Source organism: Populus nigra, chromosome 2 (assembly GCF_951802175.1).
Source record: "Populus nigra chromosome 2, ddPopNigr1.1, whole genome shotgun sequence".
Taxonomy (NCBI): domain Eukaryota; kingdom Viridiplantae; phylum Streptophyta; class Magnoliopsida; order Malpighiales; family Salicaceae; genus Populus; species Populus nigra.
The window spans coordinates 28,274,722-28,295,961 of NC_084853.1; positions in this window are offsets into that span (position 1 = coordinate 28,274,722).

Sequence of the window (21,240 nt, forward strand, 5' to 3'; positions counted from 1 at the left end):
TAGTCTAAAAGTTTTAAAACAATAAAATTTAAAATAAATTTTAAAAAAGTAATTAGGATTTCTTTTTTGGATTCCTCAAGGATAGTTTAAATGTTTTAAAATAATAAAATTTAAAACAAATTTAAAAAAAGTGATTTCTGTTTTGGATTCCTCAAGGATAGTTTAAATGTTTTAAAATTATAAAATTTAAAAGAAATTTTAAAAAAGTAATTACGATTTCTGTTTTGGATTCCTCAAGGATAGTTTAAATGTTTTAAAATAATAAAATTAAAAACAAATTTAAAAAAAGTGATTTCTGTTTTGGATTCCTCAAGGATAGTTTAAATGTTTTAAAATTATAAAATTTAAATGAAATTTTAAAAAAGTAATTACGATTTCTGTTTTGGATTCCTCAAGGATAGTTTAAATGTTTTAAAATAATAAAATTTAAAAGAAATTTTAAAAAAGCAATTAGGATTTCAGTTTTGAATTCCTCAAGGATAGTTTAAATGTTTTAAAATAATAAAATTTAAAAGAAATTTTAAAAAAGTAATTACGATTTCTGTTTTGGATTCCTAAAGGATAGTTTAAATGTTTTAAAATAATAAAATTTAAAAGAAATTTTAAAAAAGTAATTAGGATTTCTGTTTTGGATTCCTCAAGGATAGTTTAAATGTTTTAAAACAATAAAATTTAAAACAAATTTAAAAAAAGTGATTTCTTTTTTGGATTCCTCAAGGATAGTTTAAATATTTTAAAATTATAAAATTTAAATCTAATTTATAAAAAGAAATTATGATTTCTCTTTTTGATTTTTCAAGGATAGTTTAAATATTTTAAAATAATAAAATTCAAAAGAAATTTTAAAAAAGTGATAAGGATTTCTGTTTTGGATTCTTGACGGATAGTTTAAATGTTTTAAAATTATAAAATTTAAATGAAATTTAAAAAAAGAAATTATGATTTCTGTTTTGAATTCTTCAAGCATAGTCTAAAAGTTTTAAAACAATAAAATTTAAAATAAATTTTAAAAAAGTAATTAGGATTTCTGTTTTGGATTCCTCAAGGATAGTTTAAATGTTTTAAAATAATAAAATTTAAAACAAATTTAAAAAAAGTGATTTCTGTTTTGGATTCCTCAAGGATAGTTTAAATGTTTTAAAATTATAAAATTTAAAAGAAATTTTAAAAAAGTAATTACGATTTCTGTTTTGGATTCCTCAAGGATAGTTTAAATGTTTTAAAATAATAAAATTTAAAAGAAATTTTAAAAAAGCAATTAGGATTTCAGTTTTGAATTCCTCAAGGATAGTTTAAATGTTTTAAAATAATAAAATTTAAAAGAAATTTTAAAAAAGTAATTACGATTTCTGTTTTGGATTCCTCAATGATAGTTTAAATGTTTTAAACTAATAAAATTTAAAAGAAATTTTAAAAATGTAATTACGATTTCTGTTTTGGATTCCTCAAGGATAGTTTAAATTTTTTAAAATTATAAAATTTAAAAGAAATTTTAAAAAAGTAATTACGATTTCTGTTTTGGATTCCTCAAGGATAGTTTAAATGTTTTAAAATTATAAAATTTAAAAGAAATTTTAAAAAAGTAATTACGATTTCTGTTTTGGATTCCTCAAGGATAGTTTAAATGTTTTAAAATAATAAAATTTAAAACAAATTTAAAAAAAGTGATTTCTGTTTTGGATTCCTCAAGGATAGTTTAAATGTTTTAAAATTATAAAATTTAAATGAAATTTTAAAAAAGTAATTACGATTTCTGTTTTGGATTCCTCAAGGATAGTTTAAATGTTTTAAAATAATAAAATTTAAAAGAAATTTTAAAAAAGCAATTAGGATTTCAGTTTTGCATTCCTCAAGGATAGTTTAAATGTTTTTAAATAATAAAATTTAAAAGAAATTTTAAAAAAGTAATTACGATTTCTGTTTTGGATTCCTAAAGGATAGTTTAAATGTTTTAAAATTATAAATTTTAAAAGAAATTTTAAAAAAGTAATTACGATTTCTGTTTTGGATTCCTCAAGGATAGTTTAAATGTTTTAAAATAATAAAATTTAAAACAAATTTAAAAAAAGGAATTAGGATTTCTGTTTTGGATTCCTCAAGGATAGTTTAAATGTTTTAAAATTATAAAATTTAAAAAAAAATTTAAAAAAGTAATTACGATTTCTGTTTTGGATTCCTTAAGGATAGTTTAAATGTTTTAAAATAATAAAATTTAAAACAAATTTAAAAAAAGTGATTTCTGTTTTGGATTCCTCAAGGATAGTTTAAATTTTTTAAAATTATAAAATTTAAAAGAAATTTTAAAAAAGTAATTACGATTTCTGTTTTGGATTCCTCAAGGATAGTTTAAATGTTTTAAAATTATAAAATTTAAAAGAAATTTTAAAAAAGTAATTACGATTTCTGTTTTGGATTCCTCAAGGATAGTTTAAATGTTTTAAAATAATAAAATTTAAAACAAATTTAAAAAAAGTGATTTCTGTTTTGGATTCCTCAAGGATAGTTTAAATGTTTTAAAATTATAAAATTTAAATGAAATTTTAAAAAAGTAATTACGATTTCTGTTTTGGATTCCTCAAGGATAGTTTAAATGTTTTAAAATAATAAAATTTAAAAGAAATTTTAAAAAAGCAATTAGGATTTCAGTTTTGAATTCCTCAAGGATAGTTTAAATGTTTTAAAATAATAAAATTTAAAAGAAATTTTAAAAAAGTAATTACGATTTCTGTTTTGGATTCCGCAAGGATAGTTTAAATGTTTTAAAATAATAAAATTTAAAACAAATTTAAAAAAAGTGATTTCTGTTTTGGATTCCTAAAGGATAGTTTAAATGTTTTAAAATTATAAAATTTAAATGAAATTTTAAAAAAGTAATTACGATTTCTGTTTTGGATTCCTCAAGGATAGTTTAAATGTTTTAAAATAATAAAATTTAAAAGAAATTTTAAAAAAGCAATTAGGATTTCAGTTTTGAATTCCTCAAGGATAGTTTAAATGTTTTAAAATAATAAAATTTAATAGAAATTTTAAAAAAGTAATTACGATTTCTGTTTTGGATTCCTCAAGGATAGTTTAAATGTTTTAAAATTATAAATTTTAAAAGAAATTTTAAAAAAGCAATTAGGATTTCAGTTTTGGATTCCTCAAGGATAGTTTAAATGTTTTAAAATAATAAAATTTAAAAGAAATTTTAAAAAAGTAATTACGATTTCTGTTTTGGATTCCTCAATGATAGTTTAAATGTTTTAAACTAATAAAATTTAAAAGAAATTTTAAAAAAGTAATTACGATTTCTGTTTTGGATTCCTCAAGGATAGTTTAAATGTTTTAAAATTATAAATTTTAAAAGAAATTTTAAAAAAGTAATTACGATTTCTGTTTTGGATTCCTCAAGGATAGTTTAAATGTTTTAAAATAATAAAATTTAAAACAAATTTAAAAAAAGTGATTTCTATTTTGGATTCCTCAAGGATAGTTTAAATGTTTAAAATTATAAAATTTAAAAGAAATTTTAAAAAAGTAATTAGGATTTCTGTTTTGGATTCCTCAATGATAGTTTAAATGTTTTAAAACAATAAAATTTAAAACAAATTTAAAAAAAGTGATTTCTTTTTTGGATTCCTCAAGGATAGTTTAAATATTTTAAAATTATAAAATTTAAATCAAATTTATAAAAAGAAATTATGATTTCTCTTTTTGATTTTTCAAGGATAGTTTAAATATTTTAAAATAATAAAATTCAAAAGAAATTTTAAAAAAGTGATAAGGATTTCTGTTTTGGATTCTTGACGGATAGTTTAAATGTTTTAAAATTATAAAATTTAAATGAAATTAAAAAAAAGAAATTATGATTTCTGTTTTGAATTCTTCAAGCATAGTCTAAAAGTTTTAAAACAATAAAATTTAAAATAAATTTTAAAAAAGTAATTAGGATTTCTGTTTTGGATTCCTCAAGGATAGTTTAAATGTTTTAAAATAATAAAATTTAAAACAAATTTAAAAAAAGTGATTTCTGTTTTGGATTCCTCAAGGATAGTTTAAATGTTTTAAAATTATAAAATTTAAAAGAAATTTTAAAAAAGTAATTACGATTTCTGTTTTGGATTCCTTAAGGATAGTTTAAATGTTTTAAAATTATAAAATTTAAAAGAAATTTTAAAAAAGTAATTACGATTTCTGTTTTGGATTCCTCAAGGATAGTTTAAATGTTTTAAAATAATAAAATTTAAAACAAATTTAAAAAAAGTGATTTCTGTTTTGGATTCCTCAAGGATAGTTTAAATGTTTTAAAATTATAAAATTTAAATGAAATTTTAAAAAAGTAATTACGATTTCTGTTTTGGATTCCTCAAGGATAGTTTAAATGTTTTAAAATAATAAAATTTAAAAGAAATTTTAAAAAAGCAATTAGGATTTCAGTTTTGAATTCCTCAAGGATAGTTTAAATGTTTTAAAATAATAAAATTTAAAAGAAATTTTAAAAAAGTAATTACGATTTCAGTTTTGGATTCCTCAAGGATAGTTTAAATGTTTTAAAATTATAAATTTTAAAAGAAATTTTAAAAAAGTAATTACGATTTCTGTTTTGGATTCCTCAAGGATAGTTTAAATGTTTTAAAATAATAAAATTTAAAACAAATTTAAAAAAAGGAATTAGGATTTCTGTTTTGAATTCCTCAAGGATAGTTTAAATGTTTTAAAATAATAAAATTTAAAACAAATTTAAAAAAAGTGATTTCTATTTTGGATTCCTCAAGGATAGTTTAAATGTTTAAAATTATAAAATTTAAAAGAAATTTTAAAAAAGTAATTAGGATTTCTGTTTTGGATTCCTCAATGATAGTTTAAATGTTTTAAAACAATAAAATTTAAAACAAATTTAAAAAAAGTGATTTCTTTTTTGGATTCCTCAAGGATAGTTTAAATATTTTAAAATTATAAAATTTAAATCAAATTTATAAAAAGAAATTATGATTTCTCTTTTTGATTTTTCAAGGATAGTTTAAATATTTTAAAATAATAAAATTTAAAAGAAATTTTAAAAAAGTGATAAGGATTTCTGTTTTGGATTCTTTACGGATAGTTTAAATGTTTTAAAACAAATTTAAAAAAAGTGATTTCTGTTTTGGATTCCTCAAGGATAGTTTAAATGTTTTAAAATTATAAAATTTAAAAGAAATTTTAAAAAAGTAATTACGATTTCTGTTTTGGATTCCTCAAGGATAGTTTAAATGTTTTAAAATAATAAAATTTAAAACAAATTTAAAAAAAGTTATTTTTATTTTGGATTCCACAAGGATAGTTTAAATGTTTTAAAATAATAAAATTTAAAAGAAATTTAAAAAAAGTGATTTCTGTTTTGGATTCCTGAAGGATAGTTTAAATGTTTTAAAATAATAAAATTTAAAATAAATTTTAAAAAAGTAATTAGCATTTCTGTTTTGGATTCCTCAAAGATAGGTTAAATGTTTTAAAATAATAAAATTTAAAACAAATTTAAAAAAAGTGATTTCTGTTTTGGATTCCTCAAGGATAGTTTAAATGTTTTAAAATTATAAAATTTAAAACAAATTTTAAAAAAGTAATTACGATTTCTGTTTTGGATTCCTCAAGGATAGTTTAAATGTTTTAAAATAATAAAATTTAAAACAAATTTAAAAAAAGTGATTTCTGTTTTGGATTCCTCAAGGATAGTTTAAATGTTTTAAAATTATAAAATTTAAAAGAAATTTTAAAAAAGTAATTACGATTTCTGTTTTGGATTCCTCAAGGATAGTTTAAATGTTTTAAAATAATAAAATTTAAAACAAATTTAAAAAAAGTGATTTCTATTTTGGATTCCTGAAGGATAGTTTAAATGTTTTAAAATTATAAAATTTAAATGAAATTTTAAAAAAGTAATTAGGATTTCTGTTTTGGGTTCCTCAAGGATAGTTTAAATGTTTTAAAACAATAAAATTTAAAAGAAATTTTAAAAAAGTAATTAGGATTTCTGTTTTGACTTCCTCAAGGATAGTTTAAATGTTTTAAAATAATAAAATTTAAAAGAAATTTTAAAAAAGTAATTAGGATTTCTGTTTTGGATTCCTCAAAGATAGTTTAAATGTTTTAAAATAATAAAATTTAAAAGAAATTTTAAAAAAGTAATTAGGATTTCTCTTTTGGATTCCTCAAGGATAGTTTAAATGTTTTAAAATAATAAAATTTAAAAGAAATTTTAAAAAAGTAATTAGGATTTCTGTTTTGGATTCCTCAAGGATAGTTTAAATGTTTTAAAATAATAAAATTTAAAAGAAATTTTAAAAAAGTAATTAAGATTTCTGTTTTGGATTCCTCAAGGATAGTTTAAATGTTTTAAAATAATAAAATTTAAAACAAATTTAAAAAAAGTGATTTCTATTTGGGATTCCTCAAGGATAGTTTAAATGTTTTAAAATTATAAAATTTAAAAGAAATTTTAAAAAAGTAATTGGGATTTCTGTTTTGGATTCCTCAAGGATAGTTTAAATGTTTTAAAATAATAAAATTTAAAAGAAATTTTAAAAAAGTAATTACGATTTCTGTTTTGGATTCCTCAAGGATAGTTTAAATGTTTTAAAATAATAAAATTTAAAAGAAATTTTAAAAAAGTAATTAGGATTTTTGTTTTGGATTCCTCAAGGATAGTTTAAATGTTTTAAAATAATAAAATTTAAAAGAAATTTTAAAAAAGTAATTACGATTTCTGTTTTGGATTCCTCAAGGATAGTTTAAATGTTTTAAAATAATAAAATTTAAAACAAATTTTAAAAAAGTAATTACGATTTCTGTTTTGGATTCCTGAAGGATAGTTTAAATGTTTTAAAATTATAAAATTTAAAAGAAATTTTAAAAAAGTAATTACGATTTCTGTTTTGGATTCCTCAAGGATAGTTTAAATGTTTTAAAATAATAAAATTTAAAACAAATTTAAAAAAAGTGATTTCTGTTTTGTATTCCTCAAGGATAGTTTAAATGTTTTAAAATTATAAAATTTAAAAGAAATTTTAAAAAAGTAATTACGATTTCTGTTTTGGATTCCTCAAGGATAGTTTAAATGTTTTAAAATAATAAAATTTAAAACAAATTTAAAAAAAGTGATTTCTGTTTTGGATTCCTCAAGGATAGTTTAAATGTTTTAAAATTATAAAATTTAAAAGAAATTTTAAAAAAGTAATTACGATTTCTGTTTTGGATTCCTCAAGGATAGTTTAAATGTTTTAAAATAATAAAATTTAAAACAAATTTAAAAAAAGTGATTTCTATTTTGGATTCCTGAAGGATAGTTTAAATGTTTTAAAATTATAAAATTTAAATGAAATTTTAAAAAAGTAATTAGGATTTCTGTTTTGGGTTCCTCAAGGATAGTTTAAATGTTTTAAAACAATAAAATTTAAAAGAAATTTTAAAAAAGTAATTAGGATTTCTGTTTTGACTTCCTCAAGGATAGTTTAAATGTTTTAAAATAATAAAATTTAAAAGAAATTTAAAAAAAGTGATTTCTGTTTTGGATTCCTGAAGGATAGTTTAAATGTTTTAAAATAATAAAATTTAAAATAAATTTTAAAAAAGTAATTAGCATTTCTGTTTTGGATTCCTCAAAGATAGGTTAAATGTTTTAAAATAATAAAATTTAAAACAAATTTAAAAAAAGTGATTTCTGTTTTGGATTCCTCAAGGATAGTTTAAATGTTTTAAAATTATAAAATTTAAAAAAAATTTTAAAAAAGTAATTACGATTTCTGTTTTGGATTCCTCAAGGATAGTTTAAATGTTTTAAAATAATAAAATTTAAAACAAATTTAAAAAAAGTGATTTCTGTTTTGGATTCCTCAAGGATAGTTTAAATGTTTTAAAATTATAAAATTTAAAAGAAATTTTAAAAAAGTAATTACGATTTCTGTTTTGGATTCCTCAAGGATAGTTTAAATGTTTTAAAATAATAAAATTTAAAACAAATTTAAAAAAAGTGATTTCTATTTTGGATTCCTGAAGGATAGTTTAAATGTTTTAAAATTATAAAATTTAAATGAAATTTTAAAAAAGTAATTAGGATTTCTGTTTTGGGTTCCTCAAGGATAGTTTAAATGTTTTAAAACAATAAAATTTAAAAGAAATTTTAAAAAAGTAATTAGGATTTCTGTTTTGACTTCCTCAAGGATAGTTTAAATGTTTTAAAATAATAAAATTTAAAAGAAATTTTAAAAAAGTAATTAGGATTTCTGTTTTGGATTCCTCAAAGATAGTTTAAATGTTTTAAAATAATAAAATTTAAAAGAAATTTTAAAAAAGTAATTAGGATTTCTCTTTTGGATTCCTCAAGGATAGTTTAAATGTTTTAAAATAATAAAATTTAAAAGAAATTTTAAAAAAGTAATTAGGATTTCTGTTTTGGATTCCTCAAGGATAGTTTAAATGTTTTAAAATAATAAAATTTAAAAGAAATTTTAAAAAAGTAATTAAGATTTCTGTTTTGGATTCCTCAAGGATAGTTTAAATGTTTTAAAATAATAAAATTTAAAACAAATTTAAAAAAAGTGATTTCTATTTGGGATTCCTCAAGGATAGTTTAAATGTTTTAAAATTATAAAATTTAAAAGAAATTTTAAAAAAGTAATTGGGATTTCTGTTTTGGATTCCTCAAGGATAGTTTAAATGTTTTAAAATAATAAAATTTAAAAGAAATTTTAAAAAAGTAATTAGGATTTCTCTTTTGGATTCCTCAAGGATAGTTTAAATGTTTTAAAATAATAAAATTTAAAATAAATTTTAAAAAAGTAATTAGGATTTCTGTTTTGGATTCCTCAAGGATAGTTTAAATGTTTTAAAATAATAAAATTTAAAACAAATTTAAAAAAAGTGATTTCTGTTTTGGATTCCTGAAGGATAGTTTAAATGTTTTAAAATTATAAAATTTAAAAGAAATTTTAAAAAAGTAATTACGATTTCTGTTTTGGATTCCTCAAGGATAGTTTAAATGTTTTAAAATAATAAAATTTAAAACAAATTTAAAAAAAGTGATTTCTGTTTTGTATTCCTCAAGGATAGTTTAAATGTTTTAAAATTATAAAATTTAAAAGAAATTTTAAAAAAGTAATTACGATTTCTGTTTTGGATTCCTCAAGGATAGTTTAAATGTTTTAAAATAATAAAATTTAAAACAAATTTAAAAAAAGTGATTTCTGTTTTGGATTCCTCAAGGATAGTTTAAATGTTTTAAAATTATAAAATTTAAAAGAAATTTTAAAAAAGTAATTACGATTTCTGTTTTGGATTCCTCAAGGATAGTTTAAATGTTTTAAAATAATAAAATTTAAAACAAATTTAAAAAATGTGATTTCTATTTTGGATTCCTGAAGGATAGTTTAAATGTTTTAAAATTATAAAATTTAAATGAAATTTTAAAAAAGTAATTAGGATTTCTGTTTTGGGTTCCTCAAGGATAGTTTAAATGTTTTAAAACAATAAAATTTAAAAGAAATTTTAAAAAAGTAATTAGGATTTCTGTTTTGACTTCCTCAAGGATAGTTTAAATGTTTTAAAATAATAAAATTTAAAAGAAATTTTAAAAAAGTAATTACGATTTCTGTTTTGGATTCCTCAAAGATAGTTTAAATGTTTTAAAATAATAAAATTTAAAAGAAATTTTAAAAAAGTAATTAGGATTTCTCTTTTGGATTCCTCAAGGATAGTTTAAATGTTTTAAAATAATAAAATTTAAAAGAAATTTTAAAAAAGTAATTAGGATTTCTGTTTTGGATTCCTCAAGGATAGTTTAAATGTTTTAAAATAATAAAATTTAAAAGAAATTTTAAAAAAGTAATTAGGATTTCTGTTTTGAATTCCTGAAGGATAGTTTAAATGTTTTAAAATAATAAAATTTAAAAGAAATTTTAAAAAAGTAATTACGATTTCTGTTTTGGATTCCTCAAGGATAGTTTAAATGTTTTAAAATAATAAAATTTAAAACAAATTTAAAAAAAGTGATTTCTATTTGGGATTCCTCAAGGATAGTTTAAATGTTTTAAAATTATAAAATTTAAAAGAAATTTTAAAAAAGTAATTGGGATTTCTGTTTTGGATTCCTCAAGGATAGTTTAAATGTTTTAAAATAATAAAATTTAAAAGAAATTTTAAAAAAGTAATTACGATTTCTGTTTTGGATTCCTCAAGGATAGTTTAAATGTTTTAAAATAATAAAATTTAAAAGAAATTTTAAAAAAGTAATTAGGATTTTTGTTTTGGATTCCTCAATGATAGTTTAAATGTTTTAAAATAATAAAATTTAAAAGAAATTTTAAAAAAGTGATTTCTGTTTTGGATTCTTCAGGATAGTTTAAATGTTTTAAAATTATAAAATTTAAAAGAAATTTTAAAAAAGTAATTACGATTTCTGTTTTGGATTCCTCAATGATAGTTTAAATATTTTAAAATAATAAAATTTAAAACAAATTTAAAAAAGTAATTAGGATTTCTGTTTTGGATTCCTCAAGGATAGTTTAAATGTTTTAAAATAATAAAATTTAAAACAAATTTAAAAAAAGTGATTTCTGTTTTGGATTCTTCAAGGATAGTTTAAATGTTTTAAAATAATAAAATTTAAAAGAAATTTTAAAAAAGTAATTAGGATTTCTGTTTTGGATTCCTCAAGGATAGTTTAAATATTTTAAAATTATAAAATTTAAAAGAAATTTTAAAAAAGTAATTAGGATTTCTGTTTTGGATTCCTCAAAGATAGTTTAAATGTTTTAAAATAATAAAATTTAAAAGAAATTTTAAAAAAGTAATTAGGATTTCTGTTTTGAATTCCTGTTGGATAGTTTAAATGTTTTAAAATAATAAAATTTAAAAGAAATTTTAAAAAAGTAATTACGATTTCTGTTTTGGATTCCTCAAGGATAGTTTAAATGTTTTAAAATAATAAAATTTAAAACAAATTTAAAAAAAGTGATTTCTATTTTGGATTCCTCAAGGATAGTTTAAATGTTTTAAAATTATAAAATTTAAAAGAAATTTTAAAAAAGTAATTAGGATTTCTGTTTTGGATTCCTCAAGGATAGTTTAAATGTTTTAAAATAATAAAATTTAAAAGAAATTTTAAAAAAGTAATTAGGATTTCTGTTTTGGATTCCTGAAGGATAGTTTAAATGTTTTAAAATAATAAAATTTAAAAGAAATTTTAAAAAAGTAATTAGGATTTTTGTTTTGAATTCCTTAAGGATAGTTTAAATGTTTTAAAATAATAAAATTTAAAACAAATTTAAAAAAAGTGATTTCTGTTTTGGATTCCTCAAGGATAGTTTAAATGTTTTAAAATTATAAAATTTAAAAGAAATTTTAAAAAAGTAATTACGATTTCTGTTTTGGATTCCTCAAGGATAGTTTAAATGTTTTAAAATAATAAAATTTAAAAGAAATTTTAAAAAAGTAATTAAAAAAGTAATTAGGATTTCTGTTTTGCATTCCTCAAGGATAGTTTAAATGTTTTAAAATAATAAAATTTAAAAGAAATTTTAAAAAAGTAATTACGATTTCTGTTTTGGATTCCGCAAGGATAGTTTAAATGTTTTAAAATAATAAAATTTAAAAGAAATTTTAAAACAGTGATTTTTATTTTGGATTCCACATGGATAGTTTAAATGTTTTAAAATTATAAAATTTAAATGAAATTTATAAAAAGAAATTATGATTTCTCTTTTTGATTCTTCAAGGATAGTTTAAATATTTTAAAAGAATAAAATTTAAAAGAAATTTTAAAAAAGTGATTAGGATTTCTGTTTTGGATTCTTCAAGCATAGTCTAAATGTTTTAAAACAATAAAATTTAAAAGAAATTTTAAAAAAGTAATTAGGATTTCTGTTATGGATTCCTCAAGGATAGTTTAAATGTTTTAAAATAATAAAATTTAAAAGAAATTTTAAAAAAGTAATTAGGATTTCTGTTTTGAATTCCTCAAGGATAGTTTAAATGTTTTAAAATAATAAAATTTAAAAGAAATTTTAAAAAAGTAATTAGGATTTATGTTTTGGATTCCTCAAGGATAGTTTAAATGTTTTAAAATAATAAAATTTAAAAGAAATTTTAAAAAAGTAATTAGGATTTTTGTTTTGAATTCCTTAAGTATAGTTTAAATGTTTTAAAATAATAAAATTTAAAACAAATTTAAAAAAAGTGATTTCTGTTTTGGATTCCTCAAGGATAGTTTAAATGTTTTAAAATTATAAAATTTAAAAGAAATTTTAAAAAAGTAATTACGATTTTTGTTTTGGATTCCTCAAGGATAGTTTAAATGTTTTAAAATAATAAAATTTAAAAGAAATTTTAAAAAAGTAATTAGAATTTCTGTTTTGGATTCCTCAAGGATAGTTTAAATGTTTTAAAATTATAAAATTTAAAAGAAATTTAAAAAAAGTAATTAGGATTTCTGTTTTGCATTCCTCAAGGATAGTTTAAATGTTTTAAAATAATAAAATTTAAAAGAAATTTTAAAAAAGTAATTACGATTTCTGTTTTGGATTCCTCAAGGATAGTTTAAATGTTTTAAAATAATAAAATTTAAAAGAAATTTTAAAAAAGCAATTAGGATTTCAGTTTTGAATTCCTCAAGGATAGTTTAAATGTTTTAAAATAATAAAATTTAAAAGAAATTTTAAAAAAGTAATTACGATTTCTGTTTTGGATTCCTCAAGGAAAGTTTAAATGTTTTAAAATAATAAAATTTAAAAGAAATTTTAAAAAAGCAATTAGGATTTCAGTTTTGAATTCCTCAAGGATAGTTTAAATGTTTTAAAATAATAAAATTTAAAAGAAATTTTAAAAACGTAATTACGATTTCTGTTTTGGATTCCTCAAGGATAGTTTAAATGTTTTAAAATAATAAAATTTTAAACAAATTTAAAAAAAGTGATTTCTGTTTTGGATTCCTCAAGGATAGTTTAAATGTTTTAAAATTATAAAATTTAAAAGAAATTTTAAAAAAGTAATTAGGATTTCTGTTTTGGATTCCTCAAGGATAGTTTAAAAGTTTTAAAATAATAAAATTTAAAAGAAATTTTAAAAAAGTAATTAAAAAAGTAATTAGGATTTCTGTTTTGCATTCCTCAAGGATAGTTTAAATGTTTTAAAATAATAAAATTTAAAAGAAATTTTAAAAAAGTAATTACGATTTCTGTTTTGGATTCCGCAAGGATAGTTTAAATGTTTTAAAATAATAAAATTTAAAAGAAATTTTAAAAAAGTGATTTTTATTTTGGATTCCACATGGATAGTTTAAATGTTTTAAAATTATAAAATTTAAATGAAATTTATAAAAAGAAATTATGATTTCTCTTTTTGATTCTTCAAGGATAGTTTAAATGTTTTAAAATAATAAAATTTAAAAGAAATTTTAAAAAAGTAATTAAAAAAGTAATTAGGATTTCTGTTTTGACTTCCTCAAGGATAGTTTAAATGTTTTAAAATTATAAAATTTAAAAGAAATTTTAAAAAAGTAATTGGGATTTCTGTTTTGGATTCCTCAAGGATAGTTTAAATGTTTTAAAATAATAAAATTTAAAAGAAATTTTAAAAAAGTAATTAGGATTTCTGTTTTGGATTCCTCAAAGATAGTTTAAATGTTTTAAAATAATAAAATTTAAAAGAAATTTTAAAAAAGTAATTAGGATTTCTGTTTTGAATTCATGTAGGATAGTTTAAATGTTTTAAAATAATAAAATTTAAAAGAAATTTTAAAAAAGTAATTAGGATTTCTGTTTTGGATTCCTCAAGGATAGTTTAAATGTTTTAAAATAATAAAATTTAAAAGAAATTTTAAAAAAGTAATTAGGATTTCTGTTTTGAATTCCTGTAGGATAGTTTAAATGTTTTAAAATAATAAAATTTAAAAGAAATTTTAAAAAAGTAATTACGATTTCTGTTTTGGATTCCTCAAGGATAGTTTAAATGTTTTAAAATTATAAAATTTAAAAGAAATTTAAAAAAAGTGATTTCTGTTTTGGATTCTTCAAGGATAGTTTAAATGTTTTAAAATTATAAAATTTAAATGAAATTTTAAAAAAGTAATTAGGATTTCTGTTTTGGGTTCCTCAAGGATAGTTTAAATGTTTTAAAACAATAAAATTTAAAAGAAATTTTTAAAAAGTAATTACGATTTCTGTTTTGGATTCCTCAAGGATAGTTTAAATGTTTTAAAATAATAAAATTTAAAAGAAATTTTAAAAAAGTAATTAGGATTTCTGTTTTGGATTCCTCAAGGATAGTTTAAATGTTTTAAAATTATAAAATTTAAAAGAAATTTCAAAAAAGTAATTAGGATTTCTGTTTTGAATTCCTCAAGGATAGTTTAAATGTTTTAAAATAATAAAATTTAAAAGAAATTTTAAAAAAGTAATTAGGATTTCTGTTTTGGATTCCTCAAGGATAGTTTAAATGTTTTAAAATAATAAAATTTAAAAGAAATTTTAAAAAAGTAATTAGGATTTCTGTTTTGGATTCCTCAAGGATAGTTTAAATGTTTTAAAATAATAAAATTTAAAACAAATTTAAAAAAAGTGATTTCTGTTTTGGATTCTTCAAGGATAGTTTAAATGTTTTAAAATAATAAAATTTAAAAGAAATTTTAAAAAAGTAATTACGATTTCTGTTTTGGATTCCGCAAGGATAGTTTAAATGTTTTAAAATAATAAAATTTAAAAGAAATTTTAAAAAAGTGATTTTTATTTTGGATTCCACATGGATAGTTTAAATGTTTTAAAATTATAAAATTTAAATGAAATTTATAAAAAGAAATTATGATTTCTCTTTTTGATTCTTCAAGGATAGTTTAAATGTTTTAAAATAATAAAATTTAAAAGAAATTTTAAAAAAGTAATTAAAAAAGTAATTAGGATTTCTGTTTTGACTTCCTCAAGGATAGTTTAAATGTTTTAAAATTATAAAATTTAAAAGAAATTTTAAAAAAGTAATTGGGATTTCTGTTTTGGATTCCTCAAGGATAGTTTAAATGTTTTAAAATAATAAAATTTAAAAGAAATTTTAAAAAAGTAATTAGGATTTCTGTTTTGAATTCCTCAAGGATAGTTTAAATGTTTTAAAATAATAAAATTTAAAAGAAATTTTAAAAAAGTAATTAGGATTTATGTTTTGGATTCCTCAAGGATAGTTTAAATGTTTTAAAATAATAAAATTTAAAAGAAATTTTAAAAAAGTAATTAGGATTTTTGTTTTGAATTCCTTAAGTATAGTTTAAATGTTTTAAAATAATAAAATTTAAAACAAATTTAAAAAAAGTGATTTCTGTTTTGGATTCCTCAAGGATAGTTTAAATGTTTTAAAATTATAAATTTTAAAAGAAATTTTAAAAAAGTAATTACGATTTCTGTTTTGGATTCCTCAAGGATAGTTTGAATGTTTTAAAATAATAAAATTTAAAAGAAATTTTAAAAAAGTAATTAAAAAAGTAATTAGGATTTCTGTTTTGCATTCCTCAAGGATAGTTTAAATGTTTTAAAATAATAAAATTTAAAAGAAATTTTAAAAAAGTAATTACGATTTCTGTTTTGGATTCCGCAAGGATAGTTTAAATGTTTTAAAATAATAAAATTTAAAAGAAATTTTAAAACAGTGATTTTTATTTTGGATTCCACATGGATAGTTTAAATGTTTTAAAATTATAAAATTTAAATGAAATTTATAAAAAGAAATTATGATTTCTCTTTTTGATTCTTCAAGGATAGTTTAAATATTTTAAAAGAATAAAATTTAAAAGAAATTTTAAAAAAGTGATTAGGATTTCTGTTTTGGATTCTTCAAGCATAGTCTAAATGTTTTAAAACAATAAAATTTAAAAGAAATTTTAAAAAAGTAATTAGGATTTCTGTTTTGGATTCCTCAAGGATAGTTTAAATGTTTTAAAATAATAAAATTTAAAAGAAATTTTAAAAAAGTAATTAGGATTTCTGTTTTGAATTCCTCAAGGATAGTTTAAATGTTTTAAAATAATAAAATTTAAAAGAAATTTTAAAAAAGTAATTAGGATTTATGTTTTGGATTCCTCAAGGATAGTTTAAATGTTTTAAAATAATAAAATTTAAAAGAAATTTTAAAAAAGTAATTAGGATTTTTGTTTTGAATTCCTTAAGTATAGTTTAAATGTTTTAAAATAATAAAATTTAAAACAAATTTAAAAAAAGTGATTTCTGTTTTGGATTCCTCAAGGATAGTTTAAATGTTTTAAAATTATAAAATTTAAAAGAAATTTTAAAAAAGTAATTACGATTTTTGTTTTGGATTCCTCAAGGATAGTTTAAATGTTTTAAAATAATAAAATTTAAAAGAAATTTTAAAAAAGTAATTAGAATTTCTGTTTTGGATTCCTCAAGGATAGTTTAAATGTTTTAAAATTATAAAATTTAAAAGAAATTTAAAAAAAGTAATTAGGATTTCTGTTTTGCATTCCTCAAGGATAGTTTAAATGTTTTAAAATAATAAAATTTAAAAGAAATTTTAAAAAAGTAATTACGATTTCTGTTTTGGATTCCTCAAGGATAGTTTAAATGTTTTAAAATAATAAAATTTAATAGAAATTTTAAAAAAGCAATTAGGATTTCAGTTTTGAATTCCTCAAGGATAGTTTAAATGTTTTAAAATAATAAAATTTAAAAGAAATTTTAAAAAAGTAATTACGATTTCTGTTTTGGATTCCTCAAGGAAAGTTTAAATGTTTTAAAATAATAAAATTTAAAAGAAATTTTAAAAAAGCAATTAGGATTTCAGTTTTGAATTCCTCAAGGATAGTTTAAATGTTTTAAAATAATAAAATTTAAAAGAAATTTTAAAAAAGTAATTAGGATTTCTGTTTTGGATTCCTCAAGGATAGTTTAAATGTTTTAAAATTATAAAATTTAAAAGAAATTTTAAAAAAGTAATTAGGATTTCTGTTTTGGATTCCTCAAAGATAGTTTAAATGTTTTAAAATAATAAAATTTAAAAGAAATTTTAAAAAAGTAATTAGGATTTCTGTTTTGAATTCCTGTAGGATAGTTTAAATGTTTTAAAATAATAAAATTTAAAAGAAATTTTAAAAAAGTAATTACGATTTCTGTTTTGGATTCCTCAAGGATAGTTTAAATGTTTTAAAATAATAAAATTTAAAACAAATTTAAAAAAAGTGATTTCTATTTTGGATTCCTCAAGGATAGTTTAAATGTTTTAAAATTATAAAATTTAAAAGAAATTTTAAAAAAGTAATTAGGATTTCTGTTTTGGATTCCTCAAGGATAGTTTAAATGTTTTAAAATAATAAAATTTAAAAGAAATTTTAAAAAAGTAATTAGGATTTCTGTTTTGGATTCCTGAAGGATAGTTTAAATGTTTTAAAATAATAAAATTTAAAAGAAATTTTAAAAAAGTAATTAGGATTTTTGTTTTGAATTCCTTAAGGATAGTTTAAATGTTTTAAAATAATAAAATTTAAAACAAATTTAAAAAAAGTGATTTCTGTTTTGGATTCCTCAAGGATAGTTTAAATGTTTTAAAATTATAAAATTTAAAAGAAATTTTAAAAAAGTAATTACGATTTCTGTTTTGGATTCCTCAAGGATAGTTTAAATGTTTTAAAATAATAAAATTTAAAAGAAATTTTAAAAAAGTAATTAAAAAAGTAATTAGGATTTCTGTTTTGCATTCCTCAAGGATAGTTTAAATGTTTTAAAATAATAAAATTTAAAAGAAATTTTAAAAAAGTAATTACGATTTCTGTTTTGGATTCCGCAAGGATAGTTTAAATGTTTTAAAATAATAAAATTTAAAAGAAATTTTAAAACAGTGATTTTTATTTTGGATTCCACATGGATAGTTTAAATGTTTTAAAATTATAAAATTTAAATGAAATTTATAAAAAGAAATTATGATTTCTCTTTTTGATTCTTCAAGGATAGTTTAAATATTTTAAAAGAATAAAATTTAAAAGAAATTTTAAAAAAGTGATTAGGATTTCTGTTTTGGATTCTTCAAGCATAGTCTAAATGTTTTAAAACAATAAAATTTAAAAGAAATTTTAAAAAAGTAATTAGGATTTCTGTTTTGGATTCCTCAAGGATAGTTTAAATGTTTTAAAATAATAAAATTTAAAAGAAATTTGAAAAAAGTAATTAGGATTTCTGTTTTGAATTCCTCAAGGATAGTTTAAATGTTTTAAAATAATAAAATTTAAAAGAAATTTTAAAAAAGTAATTAGGATTTATGTTTTGGATTCCTCAAGGATAGTTTAAATGTTTTAAAATAATAAAATTTAAAAGAAATTTTAAAAAAGTAATTAGGATTTTTGTTTTGAATTCCTTAAGTATAGTTTAAATGTTTTAAAATAATAAAATTTAAAACAAATTTAAAAAAAGTGATTTCTGTTTTGGATTCCTCAAGGATAGTTTAAATGTTTTAAAATAATAAAATTTAAAAGAAATTTTAAAAAAGTAATTAGGATTTCTGTTTTGGATTCCTCAAGGATAGTTTAAATGTTTTAAAATTATAAAATTTAAAAGAAATTTTAAAAAAGTAATTAGGATTTCTGTTTTGGATTCCTCAAAGATAGTTTAAATGTTTTAAAATAATAAAATTTAAAAGAAATTTTAAAAAAGTAATTAGGATTTCTGTTTTGAATTCCTGTAGGATAGTTTAAATGTTTTAAAATAATAAAATTTAAAAGAAATTTTAAAAAAGTAATTACGATTTCTGTTTTGGATTCCTCAAGGATAGTTTAAATGTTTTAAAATAATAAAATTTAAAACAAATTTAAAAAAAGTGATTTCTATTTTGGATTCCTCAAGGATAGTTTAAATGTTTTAAAATTATAAAATTTAAAAGAAATTTTAAAAAAGTAATTAGGATTTCTGTTTTGGATTCCTCAAGGATAGTTTAAATGTTTTAAAATAATAAAATTTAAAAGAAATTTTAAAAAAGTAATTAGGATTTCTGTTTTGGATTCCTGAAGGATAGTTTAAATGTTTTAAAATAATAAAATTTAAAAGAAATTTTAAAAAAGTAATTAGGATTTTTGTTTTGAATTCCTTAAGGATAGTTTAAATGTTTTAAAATAATAAAATTTAAAACAAAGTTAAAAAAAGTGATTTCTGTTTTGGATTCCTCAAGGATAGTTTAAATGTTTTAAAATTATAAAATTTAAAAGAAATTTTAAAAAAGTAATTACGATTTCTGTTTTGGATTCCTCAAGGATAGTTTAAATGTTTTAAAATAATAAAATTTAAAAGAAATTTTAAAAAAGTAATTAAAAAAGTAATTAGGATTTCTGTTTTGCATTCCTCAAGGATAGTTTAAATGTTTTAAAATAATAAAATTTAAAAGAAATTTTAAAAAAGTAATTACGATTTCTGTTTTGGATTCCGCAAGGATAGTTTAAATGTTTTAAAATAATAAAATTTAAAAGAAATTTTAAAACAGTGATTTTTATTTTGGATTCCACATGGATAGTTTAAATGTTTTAAAATTATAAAATTTAAATGAAATTTATAAAAAGAAATTATGATTTCTCTTTTTGATTCTTCAAGGATAGTTTAAATATTTTAAAAGAATAAAATTTAAAAGAAATTTTAAAAAAGTGATTAGGATTTCTGTTTTGGATTCTTCAAGCATAGTCTAAATGTTTTAAAACAATAAAATTTAAAAGAAATTTTAAAAAAGTAATTAGGATTTCTGTTTTGGATTCCTCAAGGATAGTTTAAATGTTTTAAAATAATAAAATTTAAAAGAAATTTTAAAAAAGTAATTAGGATTTCTGTTTTGAATTCCTCAAGGATAGTTTAAATGTTTTAAAATAATAAAATTTAAAAGAAATTTTAAAAAAGTAATTAGGATTTATGTTTTGGATTCCTCAAGGATAGTTTAAATGTTTTAAAATAATAAAATTTAAAAGAAATTTTAAAAAAGTAATTAGGATTTTTGTTTTGAATTCCTTAAGTATAGTTTAAATGTTTTAAAATAATAAAATTTAAAACAAATTTAAAAAAAGTGATTTCTGTTTTGGATTCCTCAAGGATAGTTTAAATGTTTTAAAATTATAAAATTTAAAAGAAATTTTAAAAAAGTAATTACGATTTCTGTTTTGGATTCCTCAAGGATAGTTTAAATGTTTTAAAATAATAAAATTTAAAAGAAATTTTAAAAAAGCAATTAGGATTTCAGTTTTGAATTCCTCAAGGATAGTTTAAATGTTTTAAAATAATAAAATTTAAAAGAAATTTTAAAAAAGTAATTACGATTTCTGTTTTGGATTCCTCAAGGAAAGTTTAAATGTTTTAAAATAATAAAATTTAAAAGAAATTTTAAAAAAGCAATTAGGATTTCAGTTTTGAATTCCTCAAGGATAGTTTAAATGTTTTAAAATAATAAAATTTAAAAGAAATTTTAAAAACGTAATTACGATTTCTGTTTTGGATTCCTCAAGGATAGTTTAAATGTTTTAAAATAATAAAATTTTAAACAAATTTAAAAAAAGTGATTTCTGTTTTGGATTCCTCAAGGATAGTTTAAATGTTTTAAAATTATAAAATTTAAAAGAAATTTTAAAAAAGTAATTAGGATTTCTGTTTTGGATTCCTCAAGGATAGTTTAAATGTTTTAAAATAATAAAATTTAAAAGAAATTTTAAAAAAGTAATTAAAAAAGTAATTAGGATTTCTGTTTTGCATTCCTCAAGGATAGTTTAAATGTTTTAAAATAATAAAATTTAAAAGAAATTTTAAAAAAGTAATTACGATTTCTGTTTTGGATTCCGCAAGGATAGTTTAAATGTTTTAAAATAATAAAATTTAAAAGAAATTTTAAAAAAGTGATTTTTATTTTGGATTCCACATGGATAGTTTAAATGTTTTAAAATTATAAAATTTAAATGAAATTTATAAAAAGAAATTATGATTTCTCTTTTTGATTCTTCAAGGATAGTTTAAATGTTTTAAAATAATAAAATTTAAAAGAAATTTTAAAAAAGTAATTAAAAAAGTAATTAGGATTTCTGTTTTGCATTCCTCAAGGATAGTTTAAATGTTTTAAAATAATAAAATTTAAAAGAAATTTTAAAAAAGTAATTACGATTTCTGTTTTGGATTCCTCAAAGATAGTTTAAATGTTTTAAAATAATAAAATTTAAAAGAAATTTTAAAAAAGTAATTAGGATTTCTCTTTTGGATTCCTCAAGGATAGTTTAAATGTTTT